Raw genomic sequence first — 17,123 nt, forward strand, 5'->3', positions numbered from 1 at the left:
TATGCTGTTACCATAAAAGTATGTAGACCTGTGTTTCAAGCAAATGCAGGACATGGTATCCCACAGGAACTCCATGACTTCATACAAAGTCAGAGGCAAAGAATTAATTCTCCCTTTTAACGAAATAGAGAGAGACCTTGGAAAAGCTGTAGAAAATCTACCATTCTTCTCTTGCATAAAAATCTGTTCAAATTGTAAACCACTTGTTACAACGTGAGTGGAGGTTTTTTTTCTAAATGTTTATAGAAATAATTTCTTTTTGAGAAGAATAGTGTCAAACATAAAATATGAACCAGTCAGATAATTTCTCCTCCACACATAACTGAAATATTGCAATTTCCCATGAAGCTTGAAAAAACCCCAAAACAAAAGAAAAAAACCAACCCCACAACAAAATCCCCAAAAACACCAACAAAAAAATCAAACCAAAACAATAACAACCAAAAACAAAACTTAAAACAAAACAGGAAAAAAAAAAAAAACAAGGGAAAACAAAAGCCTGAGAAAACTTGCGTAGGATCCCAGTTAGCATAATCAGTGTTTAGACCAGAGAGATTAGACAGCCCACTAAATTAGAAGTAAATTGCATTCCTCACTGCCATTCACTGCCAACCGCCAGTTTGGCTGGAAGGAAGCCCTGTAACTTGGCTTGTTGTACACCACAACGTTTCATTTTGGAATTGTACTATAATTCTGTGTAGCTGACTTATGTCACTTCCTCACTTACTCTTTTTCTTGCCTTTGTGCAATGGACCATTGAGTACTTTTTCTTGTTTATCTGGTGGTGGTGATGAAATGCTGGGCCTTGAGTTCTGTTTTCAATGGGGAAAGTAAAGACTAGAGCCTTCTTTACAGCCAGCTTCCCATAAGAAGATAGTCCATAATAATTCAGGCATTAAGTCCTATAGCTTCATAAAATGCACATAGAGCAAGGTAAGTGTGAAGAGGGAATAGAAAGTGTAACAGTAAAAAACTCTGGAGATAATCATCAGAGAGCTTTATGTGCCTTTTACTTACTACTTCGTCATACATAGTAATAAGTAGCACCTAAATTTTTCACTGGAAATAGTTTGGAAACCACATTACAAATATTTTCAGAACAGACAGGAGAATGTTATTTCTAGCTGAAGTAAAGCAGAGATGTTCACAGTTGCAGAGATAAACTCATTTTGAGTTATTGGCTCAATATTAATCTTGCATTTTTTTCCTCTTGCAAATTCAGATTCAATTTACAAGAGAAGACAGAAAAGAAGGAATCTTTAAAAATCTAATTATTATTATGGCATCTATTGTAGACGTGACAAGATTTTCATGTTATTAAAAGGCTATCCATGCATAATGTTCAAGTACAAGTAGCTTATTGTAAAACTTATGTTCAAAACACATAATGGAAAAATACGAACAGCTAAAGATACTCATCCTTAAAAACATGGCATGAATTTCTCTAGGACACTATTACTCTTATTCCAGGCTCCATTTTCTTCTAAACACTAGTTTGGTTTTCTGACTCACTCTGCCACACTCTTCCCTAACCTTCAGGGAATGTATGCAGTGCTTGAGTTGCATTGGAGCTGCCTTGCTGAGGCTGGCAGAGGGCTGTGGAGTTGGAAGCTGGCAAAATGCTGCAAGGTACCCTGAGGAAAAGTACTTGAACACAGACTCCTGTCGTATTTCCATCCCACCATGCCTATGCAAACAGAGTCCAAGGTGTGAGAATTGCAGTAGGGCATTTTTGTTGTGCTTATGTGGGACACATGCATCTAAATAATATGGTAGCCCTAATGTCAGCCCATGGTGCCATTAAAATCTGAAACAGTGATTTGTACTTAGTGGTAAGCACAGTCTTGGCAAAACACCAAATGCCTTGCCAGGATGGCAGGTAAAATCACTCAGTGACTGCCTTCTGTTCGCTGGTGTCAACTTGTAAATCTTTCACTGCATAAAGAGAAATCTTTTTCCTTTATGTAGACTTCATCCACTGAATGTGTGGGCAGTGCAATGTTCGCTAACTTCACAAGTTAATATTTGGGTTCTAGTTTGAGCCAGTATCAGTGAGATGTCACTAATTAAAGTGCAAAGTTAAGCTTCTCGAAGACTGTAGAGAAAAATCATGATGTCTGGTTCAGCCTTATTTCTCTTACATAACCTGCTCAAGTCTAATGAAAGTTCTTATTCCTTTCAGGAATATGCCTTCCCACGTGTCATCTGGGAACAAAAGCAGCAGTAAGCTACTTTGCACTGATTTTCTTTTAAACAATAAAAGTAGTGAGGTCCTACCTTTCTGTGGGGACAAACCCCAGAAGTTATTATAGTGCAACTCTTGGTTTTGTGTCAGCTTCCTCCTTTTCACTAAGGAAATAACAAGTGATTAGTGTTTATCCTGAGCATTATTTTCTTCAGAAAAATAACATAATCCTTTCTATAACAGGGTTTGTGCCAAAAAGCTATCTTCTATCAATCCTTATATTCATCCATATATTCTAACAAGCTCATGAGCAGATTTGTAATCAGTGGAAAAATATTGTTTCACAAGACTCAGCAATTGGAAGACCCTTGGTAAATACGTAGCTATACCCTGATACCTGAATGCTCTTTTTTATGGACATTTGCAATGGGTTTTTATGTATCTTTTCTTTCACAATAGCTTGGGTGTTTCATGAGCCAGAAGGGTGACACTGTGTAAGTCAGCCATGGAAATCTATCTCCAAAGGAAAGAAAGTTAAACATATTAATTATTAAATGCTTTCAGCTAGATTCTTCTTAAAAAATTTAAAGGAAATGTAGGCCGTCTAGACCTGACAAAATAAGAAATGGCCTTCAAACAAAATGCTAGCTGAACTAGAAACAGACCAGAAATAGAAAGAAAATTTTCCTTATAGGGAGGAAGTTCAGAGGAGAGTGTTGATTTCTTCACACCTCTCTGGAACAAGTTGTATTTCTGTATAGCTGCAGATAATCTGTATGGACAAAGTCTACATAGATGTCTGTCAAAGACATCTGTTAGACAAATGAAGCAAATCATTCTTTCAGAAACTGTATTTTATATTCCCTTTGGAAATTATCTTGGACTTATTGATATAAAAATTGAGGCAATAAGAATCAAGTGGTTTTCCCTTCTAATTTTGTATTTTCTGGACATTTCTTTGTTTGTGTTGGCTGTCTAAGCCCTACTGATCAAGAGAGAAAGACAAGAGAAGTACTCTGAAATATCAGTTCCACATTAGTATTCCTAAATTATTTTGTCCCCTTCTCTTTGGGCACCTGTCATGCCCTCACTCACTCTTCCCCAGTGGGATCAGGGAGGGAATCAGAAGCATGAAAATGGGAGAACTAATGGCTTGACATAAAAGACAATTTAATAAGCAAAGAAAAACCTGTGCATGCAAACAATGCAAGAAGAGGAATGGCTAAAACATCCTTGTATTATCAACACTATTTTCAGCTCAAATCCAAACCACAGCTACTCTGAAGCTACTCTGAAGAAAATTAATTGTATCCCAGCCAAAATCAGCACAGCACCACAGAAGAGCCAAAACCAAACAAAAACCCCAAAAAAAACAAAACAAAAATAAAACCAAAAAACAAGTAGGTTCCAAACAGAATTTTTTTACATTAGAATGTAAATTCATTTTTTGTTAATAGGCACAAATGAAAATAGAAAAAGAGATGAGCCTACTAGCATTTCATGTTTCATTTTTGTGCAATGTGACAGAAGTAAGCTAGGCTTTTAGCAAAGAATAAGAAAAAAATCTTGTTACATCTTTCTGATGGCTAGCACAAAGGAAATTATGGAATGGTGAGGCTTACATGCAACTTGTTTCTTACGCTTTTAAAAAATTTCATTTGATCCACTTACTTAGACAAGTCTTGTTGAGAGCAAGGCTCTAAATGCACAAAAGAGAGAGAAAGTGGCTTGCTAATTACACATTTAGAGCTGAAATATCATACACTATGGATTCAAGATAATGTAGATTCTAAGTGGTAGATCCCAGTAATATTATTTTCTCAAATACAATTTCTCTTTTACACATTTTCATTGCACGATGTTTGACACCTTTCAGATGTCTCTATATTATCTGGTTAGTTTCCCTCTTATCTGTACTGTAGTTATATTCATCACTTTCCTGAGTATTGTTTGGTAAAACAAGAATATTTTTCTAGAAAAAACTGCATGTGGATAGAAGAATACAATGATGCTTTTCTCATTCTTGTATATGAAAATGCTAATTAATACTTTATAAGTCGTATCCAGTGTATGCTGGTGTCTCAGGGGCTGGAAAATCCTGCCACTCACTGCTCCTCAACTGTTCTGCTCCTATGTTTGGGAGCAGAGGATCCTAACAGGGGTAATCCAATTTAGCAAGGTTAGAGATACAGTGTCCAACTGTGCCTTCAAGCATCAAAGGGAGTAGTTTCTATGGACTTCTTATGGAGATGTTAACTACCAGAGAATCTGTACACCATTTTTATCTTTTTTAAAAACCCAGCCTAGATAATTAAGACTATGCTGTCTTTTCAAAAAAGTGCGAGTGCACTTTGAAGCATCTTTCTTTAATGTTATTTGCATGCCTATTTGCAACATTTACTGGGGAGAACATTCAGTCTCTTTTGTGCATGTACAGAATGTTGAGAATACTTCTATCAGACAGTGAAATGTTTAAACCTGACAAGTTTTTCTGCAGTCCTTTTACTTGTATGTATATACATATATACCATATGTCTGAAAATACAAACAGGGAGAGTAAATTCGCTCTGTAAACTCAACTCTTTCTACTTGTTGTTCTTGTGAAACTTTCTCAGCATGTGGACAATAAGTTCCTTCCATTGTGGAGGCCTACAGTGCTATATTTGTGTGAATAAAACTAGTTTTGTGCTAGTGCAACTCCAGTGTTTCTGTAATAAATACCAGTCTAATGGAAACAATGAATTACTAGTGTCTAGATCATGTTCATCATATGGTTTAGATTTAAGTAGTCCTATGAGTAATGGAGAGTTTATGATCCTTATGAGTCCTTTCCAAGTTGAGATATTCTATGGTTCTGTAATTCTGTGAATACAGCAATGTGAGGTACAGAATTATGCAGGAGAAGAGAACATTTTTCTTGGTACAGCCATGTTTGTTAGGTCCCTCAGATAACTGCTGTGTCTCTGTTTCTCTTCACCATGTCCATGCTGAGCTGGGAGGAAGGAGCTTAATAGAAGCTGTAGAATAGTGCAGCATTTTGGGGCTGTCCTGTGGCATCCCCTTCACTCAGTATAATATATTTACTGCTGTGTGGTTAAGGCAATTTGTGCACACACACAAACACACACGCACACACAATTAAATAATGTCAACATTGGACTGGACACCATGAAGTCTTCACCAAAAAAGTCTGTCTTGCTAAAGTAGTTTGCTTGTTACCTCACCACAGCTCAGGTAATCAATAACCTGGAGACTTAAAACTCTTAAAGTCCTTTAATACAGGCTTACAAGGCATCCTCCAGTACCTTACTCACCTGAGTCTTAATGCAACTTCAGAGCATTTAGATGGCCAGTGACAGAGATACTCAGGAAGGCAAAATACTCCATAAACTAGAGGAGCCTCTTGTAGTACAGGAAGAAGCTCAGTGACCCAAAAGTTCTAATCTGTTTTGAAGCATTATGTTCCTGTTTTCAGAGTGCTTTGTATGGGACACTGCCAGCAGCTCTCTTTATGAAGTGGGAAAGAATGCAAAGGTTCCTGCAAACGGAATATGTCATGGTAATATGTCATGGAGAAGGAAGCAGTCTCCTAAGTAGTGATGTATGAAACTATTCTGTTTTACACATCACACCCTTAAAATCCATACAGGAAGCATCAGGACACTTCTGCATCTTTCTCCTGTATGAGAAATATTAAATGTTTTAAATGTTTTAAATCTCAATTGATTCAATCTGAATTTCTCTGATCTGAAGAGCCTTTAAAGGCCACAATTTTACTACTAAGATTGGATAAGAATATTTGCCTATCAACAGGCTTCTTTCAGACTCTTCCATACGAGTTCTAATTTATATTCTGTCAATAAGGATTTTGTAGTATGTTTATTTTTAGCAAGTCAGTGTTAACAAGTCAGATAATTGTCTAGGTGTTTGACCAAGGAGACTGAGGCCTTACACATAGAAATGGTGTTGAATTGGTAGACGTGATTGTTTGTAAATCATAACTCCCAAAAGAAATGGGGTTTAGGTCACAAACATTAGATTTTTAAATATTATCCTATTCACTCATCCAAGTAAGTTGCTGAAGAGGACCTGGGCAAACTGCAAATTTGTTTTCCCTCCAAACTGCAGCTATAGAGGGATGTATAATTACAGGTGTTTTGAGCTGTGTTGCTCCTCCTAAGTATTTTCCAATGCCTATTGAAAGTGAAGGGAATATTCATTGATCTTCAATAAGCTTTAGGTTTGGCCTTTGGTTATTATCTTTTTGTTGTTTTTCTGAAACCATGTAATCAGCTGTGAGATGAAGGGTAAGCTGCTGTAAACTCTTCTTAATCTCATTTATAAAAAGAAAGTTTCTTCTGAAGAATTTCCTTTACACAAGAATCTCATAATTAGTATTTCTGTGGTGTTTTATTTAGATTCCAAGTTTAGTTGAAAATAACCTTTTAAAATGTTTGTGATGCTGGAAGTTAATATACATATGCTGCACATTATTTGACATAAAGACATATCTGTGTATAAGTAATTTGCTTTCCTTTGCAGATTCTTTCCAATTTTTAGGAAGTCAAGGCTTTTTTAAGTTATTCAAATGTACTGAGCATCATAGTAAGGTTTTTTAGTTATCTCCACATAACTGCCCCTGATCCTTCAGGATTGCATAAGTATTTTCAGTACTCTGTTTTTAATGGTGCTGCTGATACAGAAGGGCTAAATGAGCTTGTTTGGAGACTGGATAATGCTCACAGAACAGAAGCCACCTTCAGGGTTGCTAAGAACTCAGGCAGCATCTCACACCTGGGAGGCTGTAAATGAGAGGGTGCTCGGACACCATCACCCCTCACCATTGTATGTGTGTCTTTGCCCTGTTCCAGTTGCCCTCTTCCAGTTACACTCTTCACAGGCACTGCCTGTAGCAGATAGAGGAGACAGGATACTTTGGTCTGACTGCCTGTTCTTATGCTTTCCATATCTGTGTGCATATCGACGTGGTGCCCACACAGACTGAAATCCGTGATTTCACAGAAAATTCCCACTTTTCAGTTGTCATCCTTTAAATTTGACATGTTCTGTATCACAGTAATCTCAGAGTGTTGTAGAGCCTGTAGTGTGTTGAGTAACACACTGGTGTTACTCAAACATGCCTGCTCAAGATACAGAGTAGGTAAAGAGTGCATAGTCAAGCTGATTATTCAGCACAAACATATTATTTTGATACTTTAGATATGTCAATTAACATAGTGCAACATTAATTAATTGGACAATTTGTCTTTGATATGCAGCAGCAGATTGGAGTTATGGGAAAAAGAAGTTATTTCAGAAAAAATGGGGAAAAATAAGAAAAACACTTCTCCTCCTCAAAGTGTTTAAATATGTTTGTTTATTTATTTATTTAAACTCTCTTCAAGTGCTTCTTGAATTCTCTTTTTGCTGCCTTGTGTTTTTAACTTGCCAGAGTCTACAATCCATCCTATTGTCCTTCCTCAAAAATTAATTTGGCTTTTTAAAGATGCCCTCTTATTTCTAACATCCTCTTTTATCCCATAAGACCATGCAGACTTTTCTCAGCTTTACCCTATTGAAGTTTTTCACCTTTTTTTCTCATCATGGAAGCTGAATCAAAGTACACTTTGGCCACCTTTTGCAAGCTTCTCAATACCAACATTTTGAATAATGTCTTGTGTGCTACTGAGGATAGCTTTTTATGTATAATTCTGCCTCAGCCTTAGACTTTGTTTTCATAAAAGCTGAACCTAATTGGAGGTAGACCCACTTGTCTGCTGTTATCATATTTCTGGACCTTCTAAACACACTGATCTCCCAAAAAAAAGTCACGATCGCTTTTTCTATCTTGGTAAGACAAAACTAAGATTGTAAATCTGTAAACTGTAAAAATAAGTTACTTTGCTTTTCTTAATTTTACAAAGAATTGATGTTACAAACATAATTTGTCTCACTCCTGATAATTTAAATTCTAAATCTAAAATAAATTAGATTTCAGAACACAATTCATTCCATCTATCTAGGTATCATCAATCCACTAAGCTCATTAGTTTGCATTTGAGGAAATTTAAGTAGACTAAGAATTCTCCTTTTAGCACATTTCTAAGTTCCTTACTCATGAAACATTAAATACATGTTACTGCTGGTTCTGTGTTTTTTTCCTGAACAGCAAGCTCACACTGGAGTTTGCTCCATGTGTTCCCATCCATGTGCACAGCAATACCACAAAGATAGCTCACCCATGGACACTGACTTGCCAACTTGTGTGCTGCTACTGGTGATCACTTCTGGTTAATGTAAGACTCATACTCTTCCTCACATCCATGGATTTCTCAGCCATTAAGTCCTTAGTTGTAGAAAACAATCCAGAGCTAAAACAGAGGTTTGAATCTAGCCTGCAGGATTGCAGTGGTGAAGGCATCTGCTGAGCAGGCACAGAGTGCAGGTCTTTGGGAGTGCTTGTTCTGGCAGCTGTGCCACACAGGCTGGACTAGCACGGGGAATGGCATGGGAAGGACATCTGCAGGCAAGAGGGACAGTTTATACACCAGGACCAGTCTGTAACTCCCAAGGAGCTGCAGAGCCCAAGGATAATTCCTGAACTGGATAGTTCTTAGGTAGCTCTTTCAGTATGAGTACCTTTTGCTTTTTTGAAAAAATTAAATACATATATATATATACACTACATATAAGGCAAACCACCACTTTTGACAAAGTGCCCTCAGTGACTATTTGAGAATTAGAAACTGAAGAATCTCTAGAATTATAATAAATTAGCTAGGGCTCAGATGTGAATAAAATCATTAACACTATTTTTCACATATATTTGTATTAAACCAGTGCTTAATTGTAATGGCAATCTTACAGGCTCACACTTAGATTTATCTCTTGTCATTCCTCTCCTCAAAAAAATCAAAGCACATGTAATCCTCCTGGCCTTTATTACCTGATTGCTATTTAATAAACCACAGCAATCTCTGATATTGAAACCTCTTACAGCTCTTAGTGTGGCTGCACTGATCCTTCTTTCATTACCGTCTTCCAGGAGGAGATTTGTGGACTTCGTGTGTAAGGTGTAAGTAGAAGTTCCACTGTGTGGTTACTTGTACATTTCACAGCAACTTCTTGTGTCTCTGTTGTCACCATTCCTGTCTTGGGTGAATCTTTGCATGCTGTTTACCTTCCAATTATAAGGATTATGGAAAAGGATTTATTTATTGGATTAATTTCCTTTCCTTATCCGTGGCATACAGTTGCTGTGTGAAGCAGTTCATATTCTGTGTACAAGTTCGCTTTTCAAAGAAAGGGGACATGAGATGATTAGGGATTTAAAAAAATTTAAATTTGATATTTCTGAACTTTGTTAATTTTCAGGATGAAAAACTTGAATGAACAAAAATTTACAGTCAGTACAGTGCCCCTGTCAAAAAGTCTACCATTCTTGTTTTTCAAACCACACCCTTTAAATACCTAGATTTGCTGAAATCCAACTCAAACCAAGCCAAACCCAAAAATTTTCCTATGCCAAAGAGTGCTTGTTTGTCTTCAAGTGTCTTTCACACCCCAGAGTCTGAAGGTGTGAAAACATGTGGTTCCTCTCTGTAAAAACTGTTGACTTCATCAATAGAAACAGATTTGTTCAACGCTGGACCCTATCCATTAGAGTCTCCTTCAAACCTGTGTGGAAAACTCGTTTTCATGGGCACTGGTCCTCAGGAGAGTCACAAAACACATTGACATGTGCTGGAGTGGCAGCACAGAAAGCATGAGTGATCCAGGAGGTTTCTGGAGTGCTCTGATGATAACTTGATGACAAAACTAATCAAAGATTATATGAACGAACAAGTTGTTCCTGACAAAGACACAAAAAAGAAGTGTGCAAGAGGTAAAAGTAGGGTCAGGAGGAATTCAGAGACACACTCTGAGCATGCAGAGACACGGTTAGTAAAGATGAAGTCCATTTGGAGTTGAATCTGGTGAAGAAATTGAAAGGTAACAAGACCTTTATGGGTATATCTGCAAAAAAGGAAGAACAGAAAAAATGTGGGCCCACTAGTGAATGGGGCAGAGAACATGATGCCAGAGGAGGTGGGAAAAATATATTTGCGGTTTTCTTTGCTTTCGTTTTTACTGGTAAAACTTGCTATACGGAATCCAAGGCCACACAGTCCAGTGGGAGAGTCCACAGAAGTCTAGAGGAATTACCTTCACAGATGGGGATCAAGTTTGGAAGCATTTAAACATCTGGACACACTCAAGTTCAGGGACATTGATAGTATGCATGTGCAAAGGCAGAGAGAGCTGTCTGATACCGCGTGGGAATTACGTGTATGGAGCCCTGGGTAACCTGCTGACGCTGCTCTGTGCTTGCTTACTCAGTGCACTCAATTACTGCTTAGTTACAACAGTGAGTGAATGAATGTTCATCAAAAAATTATTTTGTAAGGGATTTTAATGATCATTTAGTTCCCATGGGCAGCGATTCTGTTCACTAGACCAGGTTGCTCAGAGCCCTGTCCAGCCTGGCCTTGAACACTTTCGGGGTGGGACACTCACAGTTTCTCCGTGCAACCTGCTTCAGAGCCTCACCACTTTCTTAGTGAAGAATTTCCTCCTAATGTCTAATTTGAACCTTCCCTCATTCAGTTTTAAACCATTCCCCCTTGTCCTATCACAGCACGCCCTTGTAAAAAGGTAAAATAACAATCTTGAGTTTTTTATTATTATTGACTGTGCAAATTATAAAAAAACTTGACCAGTTGATCAGACATATAGATTTTTCTTTAAGAAATTAAGCTATCCCATTTAAGTTTTTAAGTTTGTGAATTCTAATTATATGTATTAGTATCATATTTTTCCCCATATATTGGAACGTATGCTTATTGATATTTCAAAAGCAGTTGTATGATGTAGCAATGTTCTGTTTTGTTTCTTGAAAGTCATCCTAAATTCTCAAAAATAAAAGTTAATGTATGCAGTACTACTTTCACATGAAAACAGGACATTTACTCAAGCCCTTAGCATATGATTATCTCTTGGTGCCCCAGAAAAGCCACAGCCCTGGTGCCTGACCAGTCTGTCAGTGTCCTGTCATGGGGACCTTTCACTGAGCAGCTCAGCAGATCAGAGGGTGGCTCAGGGTCACAAGCCAACAGAGACACCCATCCTCCTGGATCTCCACATCTTTACCCATCGCTGGTGACTTGCAGCACCCTTGAAAGACTCACACTGGCAGTTTATGGAATAACACAGTTTATTAACAAAATCATGACAGGTTAAGGTTTGAGGATTGCTGGTGATGCTATCTGACTGCAAAAATGTATTCAAAGCATTATACTAATTCAAAGCAATATGCTAGAATAAGCTCTAATACCCAATAAAAGCTAGCTGGAATTAATGATCTAGTGTGAACAGAAACAATTCTAACCCAACAGACATCCCTATGAGGGAAAAGACAGGTTTGACTTGTCCACTGATCCCAGAAGTTACACTGGAGTCTTCCCTAACTTCTTCCCATTCTTACCTCACTTTTATGCTATTTCTTTAGGCCCAGGTGGAGCTCGAGTGACTAAGTTATACATGTGACACAAGGAGGGGTGGGTGTGCTGTGAGGGCAGATAGCTCAGGACAGCACCTGAGATCACCTTGGCATGCAGACATGTGCAGCCAGTGATTTTCCCCACAGCTGCTGGTTCAAGAGCAGGACATCTTCCTTTCTGTCCCTTGGTTTTAAGCTGCTGTGAGGCTCCCAGCTGGGAAGGACACTGAGTTCCCTCTTCTGCAAGGGCTGTGACAGAGCCTGGCCGAGGTGTCCAGGCTCTGCTCCACCCTGCATTTAAACCCCTAAGGTTGTATTGTGTCTGGGAGGCTGGGTAGGCTCACTGCATTCCACCAGGGAGCAGCAACTGTATTTTCCCCTATAATTTCCATACCCCCAGTCATTTTCCCACAGTATTGCTTGAAAAAGGTCCGCTTCCTTTTTTGATTGGAGTTGTTTAGTGGCAACTAAGCAACAATTTCAAGTAGAGACAGATGTAACTTCACTGAGTTGGTCTTTGAACAGGGAAAAGTAGCACCGAAGCAGACAACTGGACTCTGAAATTTGTACTAATAGCACTTAATTTTGTTTCACATGTCCTTGGGTCCAGCTTTTGTCATGTGGAATTGTTCAAGGCTGCTTTGTAAAAACTGTTAGACAGGAGCAATATTTCAAAGTGGACTTTGAAAAATTGTAGCTTTCAAGGTAATTTTTTAGTATTAGTGAAACAGTGCAAAGGAAAAGCTCTTCATTTGTAGTGTAGAGGGTAGCTCTAGACAAGAGATGTAGCTGTAACTTCTCAGTATCTTAGTAGCAGTATAAAACACTGATTTTCCTGTTCCTAATTTACAGTTGCTTGACACTCTTTAATCAACGCCAGAGAAAACACATCAAATAAGCTTGCTTGATCTTTTCAATTAATGCATGTGAACTTCACAGAATTTTATGTAGCATCACACTTGCATGGCATGGCATCTGTTCTTGCTTTTAACTCTCATAAGTATTTATACATGATAGCCCTTGAGCCATTGCTGTCTGCATAAAAATCTTATACATCAACAGTCCTAGTTGATGGGCATTTGTTAGGTAATATGTTTAATGGTTCACAAATTTAGTTCCATGGAAAACTACTGTATATCAGAGGAATAGATTGTTCAATCAGCTACCATTGAGAACATGAAGAACAGAAATTGAATAGCTATTTTCTAAAATGGTCAAACATACAGAAGTGTGTAACCTTTTCACCACTGTAAATTTACTTACCACTTGCCTTTAGCTGACTAATAACAAAGTCAAATATGGTTATGTTCAAATATGGCCTTTGTGATCCCTCTCCATGTTTTTTTAACAGGCATTTTAGAAAAGATGATCATTTCTTTATATGTACAGGTGTCTATTTCAGTCATGCTGGGGCAGCACAGCACATAGGACTCAAGATCATCTTGCACATATATAAAGTAGCAGCATTTCTAGTGAAAATGTAATGTCATTCCCAGGTAAATCAATCACTCAAGCACCTTCTCTTACATATCATGGGAGCTATTACTTATTTGCACGTTATTGTAACAAAGTATCAGAAGATATCATTAACGCTGGTGGCTCTTGATTAAGGTATTTAATTTCTGCCTCGCATTTTCTGCTTTTCATGGACAACTGAAAGAAACTGAAGATGGACTCAAGTGTTTACTGTACAAATTAGGTTGGAAAGTTTTGATTGGTGTAAATGACATTTCATTACATAAAACATAGTACTAGTCTGTAAAGAATAATGTTCTGCAATATGACAAGAAAAAAGAATTTGAGTGAAAGGTTTATATGTTTATAAAGATGTTTTGTTATGAAATCCTTGCCATAAAAGTATTATCTTTGCCTACCTAAGACTTCAGTACTTCTGAATTGCATGAACTGTGACCACAAATATTTATTCAAGTGACTAAAATTAAATTTGGCTTATGCAGAAAATTAGCCCTCAAGTTGCCATAATAGAGATTGGAAAAAAGAGCAAAGGTTCTGATCCTCTGGACTATTATGTTGCACATATAGGCCATTGTTCCAGGCAAGAAAAGGGAATCATAAAGTAATTATTTCCCATCTATCATGCAATGAGGGAGGAGACAACAGGCCACAGACAGAAGACCACAACTGACCAGCTGGGGATGCATGCAGGGTGAACATCCCTCTCACTTGCTGGCTCTCCTTCAGGAATATGTGCTGCAAAACTTATGCCATCCCCATATCAGCTTAATTTCTGCTATTTTTCTGTCACAGAATCACAGAATATTCTGAGTTGGAAGGGTTTCACAAGGTTCATCAAGTCTAACTCCTAAGTGAACAGCCTGTACAGGGATCAACCCACAGCCCTGGTGGCTTTAGCATTATGCATTAACCAACTGAGCTAATCCTATGGTATATCATCATAAAAATTTACAAGGTGCAGATGATGGCTGGGTTGCAATCCTTGAAGTCCATGTCTTGGGCTTACAGAAGGAACTTGTGCCACTGCATTTTATGGAGGTGTTGAATTTCACTTCAGTCTTGCTGGACAGCCCTCAGCCAGATACCTCTCCACTGGAGATCCCCCATGACCAGAGCCCCCAAGGTCCTAGTGTGGGTTAGAAACAAGGAATTCACATAGTGCCAGGTTGCCTGGTGGTGTCTCACCCAACTATTGCATCTCTGAGGTCAAGAACTTTTCCCCTTAGCAGATTCCTCATGGAAGGGCTCTGTCATGAACTTGTCTGCTTTTCTGGCTTTCCTGGCTTGCAATCTAAGTTCTGCTCAGAGAGGCTGAAGTTGTTAACAGCACTTCAATTCTTAGAAGTGTACTAAACAGTTATTGAAGTGATTGTAACTCTCTTCCCTTGAAGTCTCTTTCCAAAGTAGGTATTGCATTTATTTGACAACAAAATGCTAGGGCGGTCACTGATATTTGTTTTGGAAAAAGCTCATGAGCTGTGTTCCTATTGTTTCCATGTTGTACTTGGAAATGGCCTATTGTGTTAATCTATTATAGAAATAATATACTAGGACTCTCAAGTCAAATGCAAAAAGAAAATGTGTAACAGAAATGCAATTTTAGTAATGCTCAGTGTAGTGAAAGCAGGTCCTTTTCCCTAGGCAAGGGAGGGAGAAAAAAATAGGTTGTGTGTGCCCAAAGCAGTCCAGATGGAACCCCAGTAGGAGGCATACTAGTGTAAATACAAGTTTTGTTTATTTTAGGCGATGTATGCTTCACATTTCAGTTATGTTTCTTTGCTTTCCTAATTATGATATTCTAATATTCCATTACTAAGTCTTCAGAAATTATTTTTTTTCAATTTTCAATGTTCTTTGTTATAAAGTGCTTATACATTTTCCTTGTATTAAAAATAGGTTTACTTTATGGCAAGGCTGGCTTCAAACATACACAACACTTTTGCTTTCCTGTATGCTTCAATACAGTCAAAATATTATATATTATGCCAAATAAAATACCCCAAGTAGCAAACCATCTTATCTTGCTACATTCTTCAAAGTAATTTATGTAAGCTGTGCTGTAACAACTTTCTAGAGCTCAAAATATAAGTCTAGGTTGTCATGGATACACACGAGAAGGCTTTCTTTATAAATATGTTAGGAGTCTGACAATTTATTTTTAGTAGAATTTTCAGAAAAAAAAAAGAGATGTAGTATATAACTAGGGCTATTATTGGTTATTCTGTTTGCACTTGAATACATTTCATTTTCTTCCTCTTCATTATCTCAAAATGTATTTTAACAAGGAGGTTTATGTGGATGTCAAAATGGCTGATAAGGGCCCTGGACTTTCTCTTTCACTTGTTTTACCCCTCTTAGTACCAAGTATGTCTGGAGTGGAATTCATACACTGCTTACCACCAGTTAGAATGTTAGAGTTTTTATCTAGCACAGGGTTAAACAGTACTTTCAGGAATGAAAAAAAAATTCAGCTGGAATTTTTCTCTCACATTAGTTAAAATAAATACAGTAATTATTACATGTAGCTGGATAAGCTAAGTAACTCATGGAACTTTCAAGTCAGGAGGTACCTTCTGGTATCACATGTTCCATTCTGCTTCCTCTTCGCTGCTGCATCAGTAGTGCCAGAGGCAAAGGCCACATATGTGATTTTCTGTTACTGGTCATTGTAAAACAGAAAGTTAAAAGCCTCTAATAAAAAAATGAGAAAACAATGATTAAAAAAGGAAAAATTGCTGAGAGTAAGTCATAATTATAAAGGTATACTAAACAAATTATTCTTTTAACACATCTTACGTGTAGATTTTGATAAAACAGAAAATAGGAAACATGCTGGTTCAGATATGTGAAACTTCGTGTGTATTAATATAAAGTAAAACAAAACCCCATGGCCTTAAAGAGGATAAATGGAGGATTTCCGTGGAATAAACAGAAAATATTATGAATTATCTAAAATGTCACAAGTTTTCCAAGAGTATCTAAATGTTCATATCTACTGCTTGTTGTATGAGCTTGGTAGAAAAACAGATTGTATTTAGCATTTGTGCAGTTCTTTTCACAGAAATACTGCTAACTAAAAATTTCCAAAAAATTCCAAATAAGAAAATAAAATTTCAAGTGCTGACTTCTTTGGAGATTTTATCAGACATCAAATTATTTTGAAAAATCATTATCAAATATGTTGATGCAAATACCTGTTAATTATTATTTTCCAGAAGATTTTTATTCCAAGAACTTCTAACTTCCTTATATCTGTCCAGCTTCAATAGACAGTTTTCAGTTTCTTCTGTTCTACACTAGCTTAATGGCTGTAGTAAAATGATATGTAAATCATAGCCATAGATGCTTTCCATCTTCCATTGAGACTCAGGAAGTCTTTGTTATGAATCTGAAAAATAATTCACGACTTGTGTCTTCAATATCACAGAAACTTTGTACATAACACAATACAGGCATCGAGTTTAGTGCCAACAAAACAGGAAGAATCTGTTTGTTTTCTGAGACTAAGCCAGAGGCTTAAATCACAGAGCCAAAATTTCTGACCTAGCGTATTAAGGAAGTGCTAAAAACATGAAAGAGATGGTGAAATCACAGAATCCTGGAAAAAAAAAATCTGTTATTTATTAAGGCTGGCAGGATAACCATTGTTTCATAGTACAGAATATGGGATTACTACATTAGGACATTGCTGTCTCTCAAATTTATTTTTTTAGATTCTAGGACTGAAGAGCCTAAAATACAATATACGTGTGCTGTCTTGGCTTGTGATTTGAAAATCTTATTAATAAGAATTTGTAAGTATCAGTAGAATTAGTAAAGTACAAATTATGGAACTCAAGTATGAGAGCACTTTAAAAATAACAAACATGCTATGCCTGCTGGATACAGGCAGAACGGAGCAGTCTACAGTGGGTACATTGACCT

The sequence above is a fragment of the Lichenostomus cassidix genome, chromosome Z (assembly GCF_008360975.1).
Source record: "Lichenostomus cassidix isolate B80296 chromosome Z, HeHo_3.0, whole genome shotgun sequence".
Classification (NCBI taxonomy): Eukaryota; Metazoa; Chordata; class Aves; order Passeriformes; family Meliphagidae; genus Lichenostomus; species Lichenostomus cassidix.